Source organism: Crassostrea angulata, chromosome 2 (genome assembly GCF_025612915.1).
Source record: "Crassostrea angulata isolate pt1a10 chromosome 2, ASM2561291v2, whole genome shotgun sequence".
Lineage (NCBI taxonomy): Eukaryota > Metazoa > Mollusca > Bivalvia > Ostreida > Ostreidae > Magallana > Magallana angulata.
Genome location: NC_069112.1, coordinates 59,542,658 through 59,554,400, shown reverse-complemented (window position 1 = coordinate 59,554,400; position 11,743 = coordinate 59,542,658). Strand labels below are relative to the sequence as shown.

The window sequence follows — 11,743 nt, the reverse complement described above, 5'->3', positions numbered from 1 at the left end:
GCAAAGTTGTTGATCGTACCAATATATATTAGAAAAAATCATTGCCACGCCCATTTATTACGTAATTAGGGATTTTTAGGGGCCAGAGTACTTAAACTTTGACGCAATATAACTAAAGAAGTAGAAATATTTTGTTAGACATCATAGAAGAGAAAATGTTTGAATTTATGATTTAAATCGATTCCATCAATCAAAATACCAAAGTCTGTCCCCATTAAGGATCTAGAGGGCTGGCCCCTAAAATATTCAAACATTTGTATCTCAAAAATGATCAACAATTTTAAATAGATGTCAGAACAAAAAATGTTAGAATTTGTGAGACCTTTCGATTGAATTTAAGAAAAAGGGGCTGGCCCCTCAATTAGGGGCCAAGACACTCGTAAACTCTATTACAAATAACTTAAAAATGATAAAGATTTTGTAATGCATTATAGAAGCAAAGTTGTTGACCGTACCAATATCTATTAGAAAAAATCATTGCCACGCCCATTTATTACGTAATTAGGAATTTTTAGGGGCCAAAGTACTTAACCGTTGATGCAATATATCTAGAGAAGGAGACATATTTTGTTAAGCATAGTGGAAGGGAAAATGCTTGCATTGATGATTCTCATCGATTCCATCAATCAAAATACCAATGTCTGTCCCCATTAAGGATCTAGAGGACTGGCCCCTAAAATATTCAATCATCTGTATAAAAAAAATTGATCAACAATTTTAGATACTTATAAGAACAACTATTGTTAGTATTTGTGAGACCTTTTGAATGAACTCAGGAAAAAGGGGATGACCCCTTACATTAGGGGCTAAGCCACTCGTAAAGTCTTTTTCACATACTTTAAAAACAATCAAGATTTTGTAATGCATTACAGAAACAAAGTTTTTGATCATAACAATATCAGTTTGTAAAACTCATTGCCACACCCATTGATGACGTAATTTGGGATTTTAGGGGACTTAACTCTTAAATCTTTAATATGCAAAATGTGAAAAAGCAAAACACTTTGTTACGCATTATAAAGGATATTGACAATCGTTTTCATTATCTGAAAGGGAGTGTTTTAGGTGGAATTCTGAAATTTCATTGATATTTTAATCGTATCGTTTAAAAATTGAACGGAAGACCTACTCGTTACTCGTAACGGAAGACCTTATTGTTTTCGTACTGTTTCTTATTATTATTATTATTATTTTTTTCCACAAATTTTGTGCACGCGATATCTCGAAAACTATTCGGCCGATTTCGACTATTTTTTCACAGATGATTGCCAGTTGTCATAATTCTAGAAGTTTTTTGAAATTTTGAAATCGTCACTTCCGGTTCCGATTTACGGCTTATTTTGTAAGTTTTTACGACCAACTTTGTGCAGACAAAAACTCAGAGACTATCAGAGATATAAAAATGAAATTTTCAGGATAGGTAGACCATAGTTTGAAGGTGTGCAGAATGTAGTTTTTTGGCGCCAGTGGCGCAATTTCTTTGAGCTCGCCTAGGCTCGAAAATTGGGTTCGAATTTCGATTCAAAATTTTCACATGTTTTGATCTGTATCTTTTTATGTAGTTTTTTTGCGCCAGTGGCGCCATTTCTATGAGCTCGCATAGGCTCGAAAATTGGGTACGAATTTCGAATCAAATTTTTCATACGTTTTGATCTGTATCTTTTTATGAGTTGATATTTTGTTAAAATATATATAACAAAAGTGGTAGAAAATCAAAAGTTCTTTTCAACAAAATCAAGAAATAGGGGCTGGCCCCTTAAATTAGGGGCCAAGACAGTCATAAACTCTATTACGAATAACTTAAAAACGATAAAGATTTTGTAATGCATTATAGAAGCAAAGTTGTTCATCGTACCAATATCTATTTGAAAAAATCATTGCCACGCCCATTTATTACGTAATTAGGGATTTTTAGGGGCCAAAGTACTTAAACTTTGACGAAAAATAACTAGAGAAGTATACATATTTTGTTAGACATCATAGAAGAGAAAATGTTTGAATAAATGATTTAAATTGATTCCATTTATCAAAACACGATTTTCTGTCCCCATTAAGGATCTAGAGGGCTGGCCCCTAAAATATTCAATCATTTGTATCTCAAAAATGATCAACAATTTCACATGGGTGTAAGAACAAAAAATAGTTGTATTCTTAAGACCTTTTCACACAAATCAAGAAAAAGGGGCTGGACCCTTAAATTAGGGGCCAAGGCCTTCGTAAACTCTATTACAAGTAACTTAAAAACGATGAAGATTTTGTAATGCATTATAGAAGCAAAGTTGTTGATCGTACCAATATCTATTTGAAAAAATCATTGCCACGCCCATTTATTACGTAATAAGGGATTTTTAGGGGCCAAAGTACTTAAACTTTGACGAAAAATAACTAGAGAAGTATACATATTTTGTTAGACATCATAGAAGAGAAAATGTTTGAAAAAATGATTTAAATTGATTCCACTTATCAAAAGACGAATTTCTGTCCCCATTAAGGATCTAGAGGGCTGGCCCCTAAAATATTCAATCATTTGGATCTCAAAAGTGATCAACAATTTTAGATGGATGTAAGAACAAAAAATGTTAGTATTCATGAGACCTTTCGTATAAAATCAAGAAAAAGGGGCTGGCCCCTTAAATTAGGGGCCAATAGACTCCTAAACTCTATTACTCATACCTTAAAAATGATCAAGATTTTGTAATGCATTATAGAGGCAAAGTTGTTGATAGCAGCAATATCTGTTTGTAAAACTCATTTCCAAACCCATTGATGACGTAATTAGAGATTTTAGGGGACTAAAATATTAAATCTTTAATGTGCTGAATGTTAAAAAGCAAAACTCTTTGTTAAGCATTTTAAAGGATATTGACAATCGTATATATTATCTAAAAGGAGGTGGTTGAGGGAGAATTCTGAAATTTCATTGATATTTTAATCGAATCGTTTAAAAAATTAAACGGAAGACCTACTCGTTACTCGTAACGAGATCGTATCTAGTTATTATTATTTTTTTCCACAAATTTTGTGCACGAGATTTCTCGAAAACTATTCGACCGATTTCGACCATTTTTTCAGAGAAGATGAGTCTTGATGTAAACGTCATACGTTTTTGAGATTTTTCCTGTAGGCACTTCCGGTACCGATTTATCGGCCATTTTGTACATTTTTACGACCTATTTTGTGCAGAGCTGATCTCAGAAACTATCAGAGATATGACTATGAAATTTTCAGGATAGGTAGTCCATAGTCTGAAGTTGTGCACTATTATTTTGTTTTACGCCAGTGGCGCCATTTTTTGGAGCTCGCCTAGGCACGAAAATTTGGTACGAATTTTCATTCAAATTCTTCATACGTTTTCATCTGTATCTTTTTATCAGTTGATATTTTGTTAAGACATACATAACAAAAATAGTAGATAATTAAACGTTCTTTCCAACAAAATCAAGAAAAAGGGGCTGGCCCCTTAAATTAGGGGCCAAGACACTCGTAAACTCTATTGCAAATAACTTAAAAACGATCAAAATTTTGTAATGCAATATAGAAGCAAAGTTGTTGATTGTAGCAATATTTATCAGGTAAAATTATTTTCACACCCATTTATGACGTAATTAAGGATTTTAAGGGGCCAAAGTACTTAAACTTTGATGCAATATATCTAGAGAAGGAGACATATTTTGTTAGGCAATGTAGAAAAGAAAATGTTTGCATTGATGATTCTAATCAATTCCACTAATCAAATCTCCAAAGTCTGTCCCCATTAAGGATCTATAGGGCTGGCCCCTAAAATATTCAATCATTTGTATCTCAAAAATGAACAACAATTTTAGATGGGTGTAAGAACAAAAAATGTTAGTATTCGTGAGAACTTTCGATTGGACTCAAGAAAAAGGGGCTGGCCCCTTAAATGAGGAGCCAGGACACTCGTAAACTATATTACAGATAACTTGAAAACAAGCAAGATTTCAAATAGCTTTGGTACTTAGCCTTTTTTACAAAATTGATACCAGCGAGATTTTAGTCACTGTAAGTGATTGAGACACAAACTTTTATAAATGATAGACAATCGATTGAAGATATATTTAACGGGTTTTCTTTTGTCAACCGTCACTCCCGGTACTCACCAGAAGAGTTCAAACAATTCATTTTTTTCACAAGTTTAACTGATTATCTTTGGTGTTTCATCTGCTATGATTAACAGTAGTGTACACTAAACATATGTATAAAAAAAACCCTAGCTTTTATTTTCATAAACCTCTTTTGTTCGTCCGTTTTCGGTCTCGAGACAAAAAACCTAGATTCACCAAGATCGCAGATTTGGCAGAGAATATCGATATTTCATCGTATCATATGAAAACATAATCGGACGGAAGACCTACTCGTTAGTCGTAACGAGATCTAGTTATTAAGGTCTTCCGTTTCCAACGGAAGACCTTATAGTTTTCGTACTGTTTCTTATTATTTTTTGTTTCCAAATTTTGTGCACGCGATTTCTTGAAAACCTTTTGACCGATATCAATCATTTTTTCACAGATTATTAGGTGTGACCTTATCTTCATACGTTTTTTTAATTTTTTGTGTCGTCACTTCCGGTACCGATTTATCGGCTATTTTGTAATTTTTTACGACCTATTTTGTGCAGAGCTGATCTCAGAAACTATCAGAGATATGACTATGAAATTTTCAGGATAGGTAGTCTATAGTTTGAAGTTGTGCACTATTATGTTGTTTTACGCTAGTGGTGCCATTTCTTGGAGCTCGCCTAGGCTCGAATATTGGGTACGAATTTTCATTCAAAATTTTATATATATCTTTATATATCTTTTTTTTATCAGTTGATATTTTGTTAAGACATATATAACAAAAGTGGTAGAGAATCAAAAGTTCTTTCCAGCGAAATCAAGAAAAAGGGGCTGGCCCCTTTATTTAGGGGTCAAGGCACATGGAAACTCTATTACAAATAACTGAAAACGATAAAGATTTTGTAATGCATTATAGAGACAGAGTTGTTGATCGTACCAATATATATTTGAAAAAATTATTGATACGCCCCATTATTACGTAATTAGGGATTTTTAGGGGCCAAAGTACTTAAACTTTGACACAATATAATTAGAGAAGTAGACATATTTTGTTAGACATCATAGAAGAGAAAATGTTTGAATTAATGATTTAAATTGATTCCACATATCAAAACACGAATTTCTGTCCCCATAAAGGATCTAGAGGGCTGGCCCCTAAAATATTCCATCATTTGTATCATAAAAATGATCAACAATTTTAGATGGGTGTAAGAACAGAAAATGTTAGTATTCTTAAGACCTTTTCAAAAATTAAAGAAAAAGGGGCTGGCCCCTTTAGTGAGGGGCCAAGAAACTCTTAAACTCTGTTACAGATAACTTAAAAACGATAAAGATTTTGTAATGCATTATAGAAGCAAAGTTGTTGATCATACTAATATATATTAGAAAAAATCAATGCCACGCCCCTTTATTACGTAATTAGGGATTTTTAGGGCCAAAGTACTTAGACTTTGACGCAGTATAACTAGAGAAGTAAAAATATTTTGTTAGACATCATAGAAGAGAAAATGTTTGAATTTATGATTTAAATTGATTCAACATATCAAAACACGAATTTGTATCCCCATTAGGGATCTAGAGGGCTGGCGCCTAAAATATTCAATCATTGGTATCTCAAAAGTGATCAACAACTTTAGATGTGTGTAAGAACAACAAGTGTTAGTATTTTCAAGACCTTTTCACAGAAATCTAGAAAAAGGGGCTGGCCCCTTTAATTAGGGGCCAAGAGACTCTTAAACTCTATTACAAATTACTTAAAAACGATAAAGATATTGTTATCTATTATAGAAGCAAAGTTGTTGATAATACCAATATCTATCAGAAAAAATCATTGCCACGTCCCTTTCTTACCTAATAAGGATTTTTAGGGGCCAAAGTACTTAAACTTTGACGCAATATATCTAGAGAAGGAGACATATTTTATTAGACATCATAGAAGAGAAAATGTTTGCATTGATGATTTAAAGCGATTCCACATATCAAAACACCAATGTCTGTCCCCATTAGGGATCTACAGGGCTAGCCCCTAAAATATTCAAACATTTGTATCGCAAATATAAACAACAGATTAAGATGGGTATAAGAACAAAAATGTTTGTATTCTTAAGACCTTTTCAAAGAAATCACGAAATAGGGGCTGGCCCCTTTAATTAGGGGCCAAGAGACTCGTCACTCTATTACAAATAACTTAAAACGATAAAGATATTGTTATCTATTATAGAAGCAAAGTTGTTGATAATACCAATATCTGTCAGAAAAAAATCAATGCCAAGCCCATTGGTTGCGTAATAAGAGTTTTTTAGGGGCCAAAGTACTTAAACTTGGACGCAATAAATCAAGAAAAGGATACATATTTTGTTAAGTATTGTAGAAGAGAAAATGTTTGCATTGATGATTCTAATCGATTCCATTAATCAAAGCACCAATGTCTGTCCCCATTAAGGATCTAGAGGACTGGCCCCTAAAAAATTCAATCATTTGTATCTCAAAAATGAAAAACCATTTTAGGTGGTTGTGGTTGTAAGAACAAAAAATGTTAGCATTCGTGGGACCTTTTAAATGAACTCTAGGGAAAGGGGCTGGCCCTTCAAATTAGGGGCCAAGAGACTCGTACAAATGCCCTAAAAACGATCAAGATTTTGTAAAGAATCATAAAAGCAAAGTTGTTGATGTTAACAATATTAGTTTGTAAAACTCATTGACACACCCACTGATGTCGCATTAGTGATTTTAGGGGACTAAAATCTTAAATCTTTAATGTGCTGTTTGTGAAAAAGCAAAGCCCTTTTGTCAAGCATTTGAAAGGATATTGACAATCGTATACATTATCTGAAAGGGAGGGGTTGAGTGGAAATTCTGAAATTTCTTTGATAATTTAATGGTATCGTTTAAAAAATTGAACGGAAGACCTACTCGTTACTCGTAACGAGATCGTATCTAGTTTATTATTATTATTATTTTTTTCAAAATTTTGTGCACGAGATTTCTCGGAATCTATTCGACCGATCTCAACCATTTTTTCACAGATGTTAGGGCTCGATCTAAACTTGATACGTTTTTCTTAATTTTTTCGTAGTCACTTCCGGTACCGAATTGTCGGCCATTTTGTAATTTTTGACGACCCATTTTGTGCAGCTATAAACTCGAAAACCATAAGAGATATGAATATGAAATTTTCAGGATAGGTAGACGATAGTTTGAGGTTGTGCAGCATGTAGTTGTTTAATGGCTGTTGCGCCATTTCTTGGAGCTCGCCTGGGCACGAAAATTGGGTACGAATTTTCATTCAAAATTTTCACACGTTTTGATTTATATCTTTTTATCAGTTGATATTTTGTTAAAACATATATTACAAAAGTGGTAGATAATCAAAAGTTCTTTCCAACAAAATCAAGAAAAAGGGGCTGGCCCCTTTATTTAGGGGCCAAGGCACTCTTAAACTCTATTACAAATAACTTAAAAAGATAAAGATTTTGTAATGCATTATAGAAGCAAAGTTGTTGATCGTACCAATATCTATTAGAAAAAATCATTGCCACGGCCATTTATTACGTAATTAGGGATTTGTAAGGGCCAGAGTACTTAAACTTTGACGCAATATAACTAGAAAAGTAGAAATATTTTGTAAGACATCATAGAACAGCAAATGTTTGAATTTATGATTTAAATCGATTCCATTTATCAAAACACGAATTCCCGTCCCCATTAAGGATCTAGAGAGCTGGCCCCTAAAATATTCAAACATTTGTATCTAAAAAATGATCAACAATTTTAGATGGGTGTAAGAACAAAAAATGTTAGTATTCTTAAGACATTTTCAAAGAAATCAAGAATAAGGGGCTGGCCCCTTTATTTAGGGGCCAAGGCACTCGTTAACTCTATTACAAATAACTTAAAAACGATAAAGATTTTGTAATGCATTATAGAAGCAAAGTTGTTGATCGTACCAATATCTATTAGAAAAAATCATTGCCACGCCCATTTATTATGTAATAAGGGATTTTTAGGGGCCAAAGTACTTAAACTTTGACGCAATATAACTAGAGAAGTAGACATATTTTGTTATACATCATAGAAGAAAACATGTTTGAATTTATGATTAAAATCGATTCCTATTATCAAAACACGCATTTCTGTCCCCATTAAGGATCTAGAGGGCTGGCCCCTAAAATATTCAAACGTTTGTATCTCAGAAATGATCAACAATTTTAGATGGGTGTAAGAACAAAAATTGTTAGTATTCTTTAGACCTTTTCAAAGAAATCGAGAAAAAGGGGCTGGCCCCTTTTTTTGGGGGGGGGGGGGGCAAGAGACTCGTAAAGTCTATTACAAATTACATAAAAATGATTAAGATTTCGTAATGCATTATTGAAGCAAAGTTGTTGATCGTACCAATATCTATTAGAAAAAATCATTGCCACACCCATTTATTACGTAATAAGGGATTTGTATACATTATCTGAAAGTGTGGGGGGGATAATTCTGAAATTGTATCGATTATTCATGGTATGATTTAAAACAGAAATCACAAGGAAGACCTACTCGTTACTCGTAACGAGATCGTATCTAGTTATTATTATTTTTTTCCAAATTTTGTGCACGAGATTTCTCGGAATCTTTTCGACTGATCTCAACCATTTTTTCACAGATGTTAGGGCGTGATCTAAACTTTTTACGTTTTTCTTAATGTTTTCGTAGTCACTTCCGGTACAGAATTGTCGGCCATTTTGTAATTTTTGACGACCCATTTTGTGCAGCTATAAACTCGAAAACCATAAGAGATATGAACATGAAATTTTCAGGATAGGTAGACGATAGTTTGGAGTTGTGCAGCATGTAGTTGTTTAATGCCTGTTGTGCCATTTCTTGGAGCTCGCCTGGGCACGAAAATTGGGTACGAATTATCATTCAAAATTTTCACACGTTTTGATTTATATCTTTTTATCAGTTGATATTTTGTTAAAACATATATTACAAAAGTGGTAGAAAATGGAAAGTTCTTTCCAACAAAATCAAGAAAAAGGGGCTGGCTCCTTTATTTAGGGGCCAAGGCACTCTTAAACTCTATTACAAATAACTTAAAAACGATAAAGATTTTGTAATGTATTATAGAAGCAAAGTTGTTGATCGTAACAATATCTATTAGAAAAAATTATTGCTACGCCCATTTATTACGTAATTAGGGATTTTTAGGGGCCAGAATACTTAAACTTTGACGCAATATATCTAGAAAAGGAGACATATTTTGTTAAGCAGTGTAGAAGAAAATATGTTTGCATTGATGATTCTAGTCTATTCAATTACTCAAAACACTAATGTCTGTCCTCATTTAGGATCTAAAGGCCTGGCCCCTTAAATATTCAATCATTTGTATCTCAAAAATAAACAACAATTTTAGATGGGTGTAAGAACAAAAAAATTTTAGTATTCGCGGGACCTTTTGAATGAACTCAAAAAAAGGGGCTGGCTCTTTGAATTAGGGGGCAAAGAGACTCTTAAAGTCTCTTACACATACTTTAAAAACGTTCAAGATTTTGTAATGCATTATAGAAGCAAAGTTGTTGATCGTAACAACATCAGTTTGTAAAACTCATTGCCCAGCCATTGATGCCGTAATTAGAGATTTTAGGGGACTAAAATCTTAAATCTTTAATGTGCTGTATCTGAAAAAGCACAACTCTTTGTTAAGCATTTTAAAGAATATTGAAAATTGTATACATTATCTAAAAGGGAGGTGTTGAGTGGAAATTCTGAAATTTCATTGATATTTTAATGGTATCGTTTAAAAAATTGAACGGAAGACCTACTTGTTACTCGTAACGAGATCGTATGTAGTTATTATTTTTTTCCACAAATTTTGTGCACGCGATTTCTCAGAAACTATTCAGCCGATTTTGACCATTTTTTCACAGATGATTGCCAGAGGTCATAATTCTAGACGTTTTTTAACATTTTGAAATCGTCACTTCCGGTACCGAGTTACGGCGGATTTTCAATCTTTTTACGACCTATTTTGTGCAGAGCTGATCTCAGAAACTATTAAAGATATGAATACGAAATTTTCAGGATAGGTAGTCTATAGTTTGAAGTTGTGCACTATTATATTGTTTTACGCCAGTGGCGCCATTTCATGGAGCTCGCCTAGACACGAAAATTGGGTACGAATTTTCATTCAAAATTGTCATACGTTTTGGTCTGTTTCTTTTTATCAGTTGACATTTTGTTAAATAATATATAACAAAAGTGGTAGATAATCAACAGTTCTTTCCGAAAAAGTCAAGAAAAAGGGGCTGGCCCCTTAAACCAGGGGCCAAGACACTCGTAAACTCTATTTTAAATATCTCAAAAACGATAAAGATTTTGTAATGCATTATAAAAGGAAAGTTGTTGATCGTTACAATATCTATCAGAAAAAATTATTGCCACGCCCAATTTTTACGTAATTATGGATTTTTAGGGGCCAAAGTACTTATACTTAGACGCAATATATCTAGAGAAGGAGACATATTTTGTGAAACATTGTATAAGATAAAATATCTGTATTGATGATTCTAATCAATTCCGATAACCAAAACATCAATGTATGTTCCCATTTAGGATCTAGAGGGCTGGCCCTTAAAATATCCAATCATTTGTATCTAAAAAATGAACAACAATTTTAGATGGGTGTAAGAACAAAAACTGTTATTAATCGTAAGACCTTCGAATGAACTCTAGAAAAAGGGGCTGGCCCCTTTATTTAGGGGCCAAGACACTCGTAAACTCTATTACAATCTTAAAAACGAGAGATATTTGTAATGCATTTTAGAAGTAAAATTGTTGATCGTTACAATATCTATCTGAAAAAAATCTTGTCACTCCCAATTATTACGTATTTAGGGATTTTTAGGGGCCAAAGTATTATAGCAATATCCATCTGGAAAACTCATTGTCACACCCATTTATTACGTAATTAGGGATTTGTATACATAATCTGAAAGTGTGTGTGTGTGTGTGTGTGGGGGGGGGGGGGTAATTCTGAAATTGTATCGATTATTCATAGTATGATTTAAAACAGAAATCGCAAAGAAGATCTACTCGTTACTCGTAACGAGATCGTATCTAGTTATTATTTTTTTCCACAAATTTTGTGCACGCGATTTCTCGAAAACTATTCGACCGATTTCAACCATTTTTTCACAAAAGATAAGACTTGATGTAAACTTCATACATTTTAGAAATTTTCTGTGTTGTAACTTCCGGTATCGATTTATCGGCCATTTTGCAAATTTTTACGACCTATTTTGTGCAGAGTTGATCTCAGAAACTATCAGAGATATGACTCTGAAATTATCAGGATAGGTAGTCTATAGTTTGAAGTTGTGCACTATTGTGTTGTTTTACGCGAGTGGCGCTATTTCTTTGAGCTCGCCTAGGCACGAAAATTGGGTACGAATTTGGTCAATTGTTAAACAATAAGTTTCTAAATATTGGATGTCAAGCATCGTCACATTAAAGGTGTGACATCGTAATCTGAGACTGTGGCTTTAAAATTAACCTGTTGAACACGCTAAACTTCTGTAGTTATGAACAAAATAAAATATATCAATATTGTTAACAGAGACATAAACAACTTAATAAGTTATTTATGTCTCTGATATTATAAGTTAAAAGTTTTAAATAAAATT

At 33.1% G+C, this 11,743-nt stretch overlaps 1 long non-coding RNA gene across 1 annotated transcript; it reads right to left on the bottom strand.

Annotated features, from left to right (window-relative positions):
• Nucleotides 1–328: 328 nt before the first annotated feature.
• Nucleotides 329–3,053, bottom strand: LOC128173357 (uncharacterized). The gene is made up of 3 exons (XR_008242484.1): nt 2,963–3,053; nt 739–1,125; nt 329–658 (listed from the first exon to the last, which is right to left on the bottom strand). It is a non-coding gene; the product is annotated as an uncharacterized LOC128173357 (long non-coding RNA).
• Between the last annotated feature and the right edge of the window lie 8,690 nt (nt 3,054–11,743).